This window comes from Balearica regulorum, chromosome 6 (assembly GCF_011004875.1).
Source record: "Balearica regulorum gibbericeps isolate bBalReg1 chromosome 6, bBalReg1.pri, whole genome shotgun sequence".
Taxonomy (NCBI): Eukaryota; Metazoa; Chordata; class Aves; order Gruiformes; family Gruidae; genus Balearica; species Balearica regulorum.
The window spans coordinates 1,891,438-1,902,259 of record NC_046189.1 but is presented as its reverse complement, the minus strand read 5'-3'; positions in this window follow the sequence as shown (position 1 = coordinate 1,902,259).

The window sequence follows — 10,822 nt, the reverse complement described above, 5'->3', positions numbered from 1 at the left end:
TAACAATGCACTGAAACGGGTAAGCGAGATATGACTGAGGAATATGATACTGTCTCACAAGCATTTTGGCGTGGTAGCTTTGGTGCTGGGCTCCCCCAGTGTGGCAGGAGAGCAGCAGAAAATTCCTCGATCCCAGCGCAGCACCATTGCCTAGTGCCCTCTTCTAACGAGTAACCTCTGAGGTAATAGCAACTCTTTTGGCAAGAGCGTTTTCTTCACGGCAAGCCAAAATATATCCAATAATACAGGAGGGTCCCGTAAAATGCAGCGTGGTAGGAACCTGTTAAACCGATAACCTCTGCTGGGATGGTGCGTGGGTTCACCCCGCAGCTCTTTCAGAGAGCAGCGATGCTTAATGAAAGATTTTGTAGCTGGCATTTACTAAGCATTCTTATTCTGGTGTCAAGGTCTCCATTTTCCACACAAGCTTTGCTAAAATTGCAAAACTTTTTTTTTTTTTTTCACTGATATAGTATTTTTGCTGAAATTCCTGATCCAGAGCCAAGTGTATTTCCCCGTGCGGGGGACCATCAGCTTCTCCCTGAAGATGGGGGCCCATAGCATCCATCTGCACCTGCTGAGCCATTCGCAGTGTGGGGGTCACCGACCCTGCTTGTCCCTTGAGGTGTCTTTGGTGGTCCTCGAGAGGACAGCCCAGATGGGCACCAGCCCTAAACTGGCTGTTTCTGCAAGGGGAACCACCCCCTTCCTCCTGGGCAGACTTTAGATCAGCCTAGAAATGGGGTGATTTAAGTCCAATTCTTGCAACTATAGTCCTTTCCCTGGCAATCGACTTGCTAGTTTTTTTGGGTTTGGGGTTTTTTTTGTGTTGTTTTTTGTAGGCAATAGGAATTGATGATTTGTAAAGCATTAAAAACATACCTGGAAAAAGCCTGCTCCCACTTAGGCTGGTTCGAGGGGACAGAATTAGTTTAGACGTGGAGAAAGCAGAAGCATTCGGTGCCTTATTCGCTTGCTGTTCGGTGCAAGGGAGGAGAAAGTCAGAAAAGCGCAGTGGTAAGCTATGTTGCTTCGGAACAAAATATTTACATTTTTTCCACATTTCCCATAAGGCATTAGCACTTTTCCAAATGTGACATAGGAGAAGCAAATGCTCAGTGGTCTGCGGATTTAGTGTTTGCATAAGTACCATGACATATGTGCATATGTGTATACACACACACACACACAAGATATTTTAGTTCTACTATTTAAATTAAGGGTGGATACCCTTCAGCACTGCATTTCTCAGCATATGTGTTCTTATACTCACTTATTCTTTGTTTCTGCCAATGCCTAAATTGGGAATACTAAACAGCCACAACTATGCAGCTAGTGGAGACGCAGGAATTCATTTGGAGGGAGCGAATTTTGATCTCAACTTGATATGTTTACAAGGGATAGAGTCCTTACAGCTGCAGGAGAGGAGATTTCTGTGGTGGTATCTGTCTGTAATGTGTATCATGGCCTTGTTTTCGCAAGTGCCTCAGGGCAAAACTGAAGCTTTTAAACAGAAAACAGCAAGCCACGTCGGGGATATATGTATACGTACACATATGTATATATAGGAAACACCTGTTTGCATATTGTTGATGCTGTTTTTATTTTTTTACACTGCCGTGGCTACCACCAGGAGAAGGTGGGTGGTGGATGCCTGGGAGGAGGCAGCATCCCCACAGCAAAGTGCCTTGCTCTCTGGGCGAAGGCGAGCTGCTCCGGGGATGGGGAGGTGGCCGAGGGGGGCTCTGACCTGCAGAGCACTCGCTGTGCGACCCCTCGGCACGGGCAAAGCCTGCCTGTCGTCAACCCGGCCGGTGCCACGATGAGCGACGAGGTGACTGGGAGCGAGGTGGGAGTAGCAAGGGAGTGCTGGAGAATAGCAGGCAACTGGGTGGGTGCTGGGGAGCAGAGGAAAGGGAAATTCAACACAAACTCAAGTGTTTTACCTTCTAAATCATCTTAGTGCTCCGTGGCCAAAATGCTGCTCTGGCTTGGGTTTCTGGAAAGCTCTACCATCTCTCTTCAAAATCCTCATTGCCCACTTTTTGAGGCTAATTATTAGTCACCCCAGGAGATATTGGGGCTGCCTCCAGCCGTAGGCTCCTCAGGAGAGCGTTGGGGTCAGATTCTTCCACCCACATGCCCCCCTCTCAAATGACAGCTGGGCTTATGTGGGAGGACCGCTCTCATGCTCTGGCATAACTCCCAAGCTCGCTGTTGCTTTTCAGTTTACCCCTATCCGGATGGAAAATGGTTAACCAGGCTTCGGGATATCTCAGCAAGCTTCTGCCACATCGGTGTGCCCTGGACATGGGGAAATGCACTTCATCTCTGAGCTTGAACCTGCCTGCAAGCTCGCAGGCTGCTTTGACCATGTCAGGCTTGCAAGGATGCTCAGAGGGGCTGCCTGCAGGCATGGGACATCCCCAGTGCCAGAAAGCAATGTGGCCAGCCACGAGACAGGGATGGCAGCTGAGCTGTGCCAGGATCTCTGCTGGCAGAGCTGGCTTGGATTAAGGGGCTGAGAGAGAGTTGATGAAGCTCAGTTTTGGGGAGGTGCCCAAAATCGCACCATCGCGGTAAGAAGATTGGCAAAGAGGAGGCGTTACCCCAGGGTACTCCAGGCAAGAAATGGAGCTGAAGAAGCATGGCTAAAGAGTTAGGAAGCATGGTTGTAGAGGAACTACAGGCAGAACTGGAGCCGTTTCTCCTGCCCAAGACCTGCACCAGCACCATTTGTGTTAGCCGGCACCTCGGTTGCTTGTGCAGCCATCAGAGCCGGGCTCTGCGTGGCTAGTATTCATGAAAGTCTGCACGAAACACGTAGCCCAGCTGAGTTTTTACTTTTATTCCCATTGACTTAGAGCTTTGAAGTCACCTCTTCAGTCTCAGGTCAGGTGGACAATGTAAGGATGACACAGCCAGGCCTTGAATTTGCTGCTCCTGAGGAAAATGCACGTGAACTTGCCCCAACATTTTGTTCACTGGCCAAAAAAAGGCAAAAAGTCCACGGGCAAGAAGTATTTCCTGGAGCACACTGAATGGGAATATTTGCTGTTAAAACGCAGTGATCTGTTTGGAAGTTAAAGAGCAGAGGTGTCCGTATGAAAAAATTTGCTTTTCTATGGTCTCTGTACCCCTATGGTGAATGAAGCCAGAGTAACTAAAGCACTGAGATTTGCACTTGCCAGCATTTTGCCTGTGTCTCGGCAGCTTGTCAGCGTGGGTTACTCTGTCTTTGCCCACCTGGGTCTGTGCAATATGCCTGAAAGTTTCCTTACCGCGAGCTCTCAGCAGAGAGCACGTGGGATGCAGAAACTGGGCAAACACCTGATGCGCTTTGTTTCAGTCACACACATCGAATTCCACCCCCACACCCCACCCCCATAGGTTTTTAAACCCACCATTTTTTCCTTTGTCTTTTTTTGGCAATAAAAACATCAAGACACGCAATCCTCTCGGCTCTAATGCCAGCCTGAAGTTGTCGAGTGAGTCAAGGGAAGCTGAGCTGTGCTGTGAAAGCTTTCCTGTATTACCCACCATGGCAATAAAACATTGGCAGGGAAGCAGAAAGAAGATATTCATGACTTTCGAACTGGACATTGACTCTCCAGCTGTAATATTGCTTCCTTTGCTCCAGGAATGACTCCCATTGATAGTATAGTTTCATTTTCTTTTTATGGTATTGCATGAAAAAGATTTATTTTTTTTATTTTTTTGTGGGTAGAGAGGGTGGGTTTCGAGGTCTAAGACACGCTGGGGCGATGCAGCCCATTCGTTGTGCAGTGAATTATAGCAGAGATGCTGTTCTGGGGCACAACTCAGCTGCCTTTGGAGGGGAATCCCATCTCTTTTGGGGATGCCTGGAGGTCAGGCACCCCACCGGCAGCGAGTGATTCGTATGTCGCTCTACTTACACCGCTCTACATATAGCACATTCCCCGTCTTTAATGCTGTGCAACCCTCGGTACGTGGAAAAGGAAAGTACAGGGCGATGAAATGGCCCCGAAGCAGGTGAGGTTTATTTGGGGTGGGGGAAGGCAGGCAGCGGCTAGGGAGCGCAGTGTGCCGTAAGGGACGAGCTCTTCCCACCCCACACAAGACCCATCCCCACCGAGGGTGCCCTCCAGCCCCCCTTCTGCTCATCCATGCCCACCCAGCAGCTCCCTTCCTGCCCATCACCCTTCCCTCTTCACACCCCCCCCGGCCCCACTGCCCGTCTCTTCCCAACGCCGTTCCCCCACCTCCCTCCCCCTCGTTTTTCATCCCATTTTTTGGGGGCAGATTTCCCTCCCCTCCATAGGAAAGGCAAAGGGAAGTGAGGGGGTGTAAGGCCTGCAGGCTCGGAGGGGACACGGCAGCACCCACTGCCCCCCAGCCCCGTGTGCCTCCCCCCCCACCTCCCCGCTTCCCCGGGCAGCCGTTGCAAAAGATCAAAGGGTACGGCAAAAATAGCGAAAGGGGAAGAGCTTGTGGGTTTGACATCTGGAGGCCAGAAGCAGCTCCTGCTTTTGAGCAGGCAAGAGGTGAAGGAGGAAGGGTAAAAGTGGGTTTACAGTCTCTTATTTTTTACTGGGATTAAAAAAACTTGTTATAAAGTTATATGGTTTGCTGTTAACTTGAGATAGCGGTGTCCTCCGCAAGGCCCTAATTTCATAAGTAGGGATGCTAACACCACTTTTAAGTAAAGAGACGGGTGTTTTCTGACAGGCAAAATGCTGATTTCTCTGTGATGCATCATCTGACAGCCTTATTTTTATTCCAAGGGGTGTTAAGAGGCACCTGGGAAATGTCCGTGCTGCTTGGCTGAATAAAACAAGTGCTATTTCCTTTTGGGGCTGGAGGTTTTCAACGATAAGGGCTCAGAAACCACCCCAAACCCAAGGGGATGTTCAAGTCAGAGCATGGTTTTTTTTCAAAGCCTTTCACTTCTGTGATTTCTGTCTCCAATTCTTTTGCAAAATCCAACCTCTGGGCAATACCACCAATATGCACGATTAAAAATCATGCCACCAAATCAGGGTGAGGCTTAAAAAAAACTAAGTTATTTTGCTGTGGCAGTGTCAAAGTGCATTGCAGTATCAGACTCACTCTCTATGAGGAGTTGATTGGGCAAAATATTTTATAGAAATATGTGTATTCGAGTGGGATGAGAACCGCTGATGCCAACATAGTGTGTCATTTTCTGCTGAAACCATTTACCACAGAAAAATGCAATTTACAGGGGATGATTTGTGTCCAGTGTGATGAATAATTTTGGCCACAGGAAAAAAAGTTGGGGAGGGGAAAGTGAGAATGAAAAAGGACAGTTTGGGTTGGTTTTCTTTTAACAGGAGAAGCCCATGAAATAAACAGAAAACTTCATGTTTGATGAGACAAAATGTACCATCTGATCCCAAGCAGGTAAGAGTTTCCTTCTCCTTTTTATTTATTTTTTTTTGCCCTAGTTGCTCAATCTGTTGATGAGCTGGAGCTGTTGGGAAGCGTTTGGTGGCCTGTGGTATGCGGATGTGTCAGACTCTCTGTGGTCCTTGGTTACCTGGATGTAACATCACTGACCATCTCCTGCTCCTTGATCTAGGGCTGAAATAGCTTTTTCTCCTCTTCCAGTCACTAAAACGGAAAACATCTCTCATTTCAAGGTGGTTTTTCCCCACCTCGAAGCTGGGTCGCTGCTCCCAGCCCCGGTGCGTGGTGCCAGACATGTGGCTTGCGATGATGCAAATCCCTACCAGGTTGCATGTCTGAGTGCTTGCGTTGTGCCACTTCCATTAGCACAGTGATTAACGGTCTCCTCACGGTCTCAGGAATTCCACTTGCTCATCACCCATCGTGTATACCAGGAAATCACAGAATTGGGCAATGCTCACCAGAAGATTTGAGAAAAGGAAACGGGGGAAAAAAAAAACAACAAACCCACACCAGAGTGTGCAAGTGCTGGATTGGGCAGGATGAGAGAATGAAGAAATGCAAATTTGTTTTTCTTTTTTTTTTTTTTTTTTCCAGTGGTGAGGGCAGACGGGACGATAGCTGCCTTCATGTGAAACTGGAGCTACATCCAGGAATGGTATTTATATGCACGGATGTAGCTTTCAATCAGGATGATGTAAACACTGCTGCAGAATTTTTTGACCAGGCTGTTTGGGAAACGTGATGGATTAAATATGACAAACAAGATTCCTGGACGTTTATTTATCCGCCTTTTCATTTGTGCCAGTTTCATGTTAGGCAAAGCTCTGGCTACCAGACCAATACTAAGCCTTGGGGGCAGGCAAGGCTTGGGGGGGGGGAGCCACAAAGAGAGCGTTTTCCAAGCCTCATCTAATTTAAAGCATCTTTTGCTGAGTGGTGCAGCGAAGAGGATGTGGCTAACACAAATAAAAAAATCATAAAGGGATCAAAGTGTGTGTGCAAATTCATTCCTTGTGGCAGGAATTCTGCCAGTTTGCTTGCTCGCTCGCTTTCCTTAAAAAAAATTTTCTCCCCACCTCCCCCAGCCCCCCATGATGGAGTGAGCAAATCGCATGTCAGAATCTCTTCTGGATTTCATAAGGGTTTCAGCATTGATGGATGGCCGGGATGACACCAGAGCCTGTACATTGTGCCTGAGATCTGAGCCGCTTCCCCTTGGTCCCATGGTTGCATATGAAACAGCCGCATGAGTGCGATCTATTTATAAGCGGTTCAAAGGCACCACAAACGTGGGTGGATGCTGGCTTGAAGCTCCAGGCCACCAGGAAGCTCTCTAGCACTTGCAGGAACCTGACATTACCCCGGAGCCTGAGCGCTTCCTGGTGGGTGAAAGATCAGGAAAGCTTGGCTTAAAAATAAAAATAAATAAAAATCAAACCTTTGGAGATAGGGTGATTCACATGAGATGGCAGCAGCTGAAAGAATTTGGATGATTTGGGATTCTTCTATAGGTACCTAGGTAAGAAGGCATTAGAATAACTGAGTGGGTGGAACTAATGCTGTAGGGCGAAGGTGTCTCTGGTGCTGGAGGCAGGAGGCAGACAAGCTGGAGATTTACATCAGGTGGGAGAAAATCTGCAGGGTTCAGGTTAGAAACCGCTACTGCGACGAACATCACCGTTCGCGTGCAGGCTGCGCTGGGGGATTCCCACTTGTACGCTCTGCCGGCAAAGGGCAGGACAGAGCTAATGCCACCGCTGCTTTAACATCGCCGCGATTTGCCGCGCAAACGTCGGAGCCAAGGATAACCCTGATGACAACGGCCGATTTCACGGCCTGGTCGCAGACCCGCCGGAGCACCTCCGTGGACCACCGCGGGGGGCAAGGCCAAGTGCTGGCCGCTCCATCCAACCTGCCGCTCTCAGCTCCTGCTTCACGGAGCGTCCTGCTCAGGTGATGCCCCAACCTGCGTAGGGTTGGGAAGAACTCCACCATGGGAGGGGACCTGGGACCTCAAAGAGCCCCATCTGCAGGTGCCAGCCCCATCTGCAGGCTTGCGCTGGCTTGTCCTGTTGTCTTCTGACCGCGCAATGCCATTACACACACGGAGGAGAAGATGCTTGCCTTCAAGGCAGCCACTGTAGTCGTTGAGTCTCTGGCTACTGCCTAGTCCCAAAGCCAGTTCTCCCAGTTCAACAAACTCATACCACTCTGGAAACCACACGACACAGCAAGGCCATGGTTGTGTTTCCTACGGGAGCTCTGGCCCGCTAGAATAACATCCGCAGAGAACAAAGGCAAAAAGCCTGGGCAAATCTAACGCCGGAAAAAAGAGTCGTGCTAAAAACCGAAGGGAACATGCCTTCAAAAATCCTGGGGCATTGCTAATGAAAAATAAACATCCATTTTGCATCTGCAGAGAAAGGAAAAGAAAACGAAGTCAAAGCACAAGGTCTTGTTCTAGGAATTTTCTCCACTGAAGGTTGTCAAATACTGCATGCCAACACTTGAGAGAATGACAACAGTGTCTTTAAGTGCAATGAATCAAAGCACAAGAGTAAATTTTTATGGAACCCAAACTGCTATTCTTAGAAATCATCCAGAATCAAAAAATAAACAATTCATCAGGAAAAGAAATGTTCGAACTCGCAGGGGAGATTAACTCTCATCTGAGTGGAAACAAAACCTCAAATGAGCCACATCGTCATTCCCACACTTAGTTAATTGCAGTATTGTTCAAGGGCAGAACCAAGTGTTTGGAAGGCTGCAGAATTGGATGCAGTAGATGGTGTCTTAAGAGGAAAAAAAAAAGCATAAAATAACAGTTTTTCCCTCATGGCTAGCTCCAGAGATGTTGTTTTGCCAAGGTCTAGGATGGGAGCGGAACAGACTGATGGGGGTGGCTCTGGGAAACAAAGATGCCAGAAGAAGTGCAAATAAGAGATGGGAACAACCTGAGGTCAGGAATAGAATTACATGTTTGGAGATAATTGAGTGGTCTACAATGTCTTAGGTAAGGAGAGTTTCTGAAGGCAGAAAACTCTCTGGCAAGCAGGCAGAGGCATAAAGCTGTTGATGCATCACCAATTCAGGCTGCGGGCGAGATACCTGGACATAGGGAAGCTCTCAGCCAGCTACAGATTTGGTGCGTTCTTCAACACAGGACATTTGCAAGTGACGATTTGACATTTTCTCCCCTAAAATTAGTAAATCACAAGATAAGATTTTAATGCCAGAGCTACCGAGTGAAAACACACTACCTGTATCTAGCCAAAATAGTTGCTTTTAATGAAGAGCAGACGCCCGTACACTTCCACCGCATGGGAAAACACAAAGCAGATTGCCCTCAGCCTTGTAGGACTCTGGTTCTCAGTTTCCAGCCCTGGTGTTGATGCATGTGGGGCTGAGCACGTCGGAGAGGGCCAGCCGGCTGTCTTGACTGTGGTGGGATTCGCATTGCGCGTAGACCCTCCTTGGCTTGCTCTTTTCTATGGGAATGAAAGCATCTTGGGGTGGTCCCACCACCAAAGGGTGGCCTGAGGGCCCTGTGTGGATAAGGGGTGTTGTGCTGATCTCTGTCACGTGTGGGTTTTTTTGGGGAAAAAAAGGATGTCCATAGGTTGAAAGGTGAAAATGCTCATTAGCAAGTATCACCATGTGTTTACCTTTCTGGAGCTGCTTCAAAATGTGAGCATCGGTGGAACAGATTTTTCTGCACACAGACTCACAGTGAAAAATCTTCGTTTCACACGAGATATTCCCAGAGAAAAAAGCAAAAGTCAAACAAATTTGTATTTTTAAAAAAAAAAATAAAACCAAACAAAGCTTCTTGGATGGCTTCACAAAAATTCTAATAACAGCAGCAGAAAAAAAAAAAAAAAGCCTGGAAAAACAATTCACACAAAATAAGCATTAAGGGGCCTCTGTTACTTGCAGGTATATTCCCAGCGATTTCTTTTTGGATCACACAAACACCAACCAAGTCATTAAAAGTCAGTTCTTTCCTTTTATTAGCAATAGCCACGGCTTGATGATTCAAACCACATTCAGTTTTCAGAAGGGAGATTTTGATCAAAGCATTTTTAAAATCAGATGAAAGAAGTATAAAAAATGTTCATGCAATATGAGCCAGGAAGTGGAAATGGCTGTCCAGGAGAAGAGCTGGGAATATACCAGAATCTAAAAAACAAACCCCATGCCGATAGTACGAATAAGCATATAAACAGTGTTACAAGTCAAAGAAAGATTTACAGAAGCTGTGTTTCTTAATTCCTAGAACGAAGAATCCAATTACCACTTTAAAATATGGTTGGCTCAGTCAAGTTGTATGATCCTTCAGTGGGAGATTATTATTATTATTATTTTTACTTTGAATCTTTTCAGGCAGGCAACAGCATTCCAGGTAAGACAAGAATGGCTAAGCATGACGCAACCAGGTTCTTCAGGGTGGGACCTTTCCTTCTCAGATGTCCTCTTACCACTCCTCTAACATGGGAGGTAATTTGTTGGGGAAGCCTTTTTGATACGAGGTGCTGGTAGAGAAGAAGCTGTGGTGAGGGTGTGCAAAGTTGGAGTTGAGAGAGTGAAAAGGAGATGATGGGTAAGGAGGAGGAGAGAGGAGATGTGCAGAAACAATCCTAAGGAGGTACGTGGTGAAGCACTGGCACAGGGTGCCCAGAGAAGCTGTGGCTGCCCCTGGCTCCCTGGCAGTGTTCAAGGCCAGGTTGGATGGGGCTTTGGGCAACCTGGGCTAGTGGAGGGTGTCCCTGCCCATGGCAGGGGTGGGACTGGATGGGCTGTGAGGTCCCTTCGCACCCAAACCATTCCACAGTTCTATGTTTTCCTGGTGAGGGACTCCAGACGAGATCCCAGCAGGCTGGTGGGAAGATCAGCTTTGCTAGCAGGGCTCTGTTCATCCTTGTCTGGTGGCTGGCTGTTCTGAAGAGTGTTTAGCATCCAAGAAATGCAATTAAATACAGAAACCTTCGCCCTCATTTATTCTAATGGCCTTTCACCCTTGTTTTGGCAACAGGGAAGATGCTGAGTGTGTTGTACACCCCAGCTCTAAATGGGTCTCAGGTTCCCTCTGCCAGATGGCACTGTTATGGGGTTTCTATGTGCTCCAGCGTGGACATATCTGCTCTAGCTTTAAATGCACTCAGGTCCCTGAAGAAGTCTAGCCAAGGAGCTCAACATTGCCTAATTTACTCTGTCAAGAAAACTTCATAGACTGCCAAGAACTCGAGAAAATGAGTCTGCGCTGAGCTCCGGGAGCTGGAGTCCCTGAGCTGCCTTGGTTGTGGAGACCTTGGGTATCCCTGCGCTCGGCTGCTATTTTTTGTGTTGGCATTTTTGGAGGTGGTGAAAGCACAGTGTACGGGCAATCATCGGGACATCAGTACGGGTATCC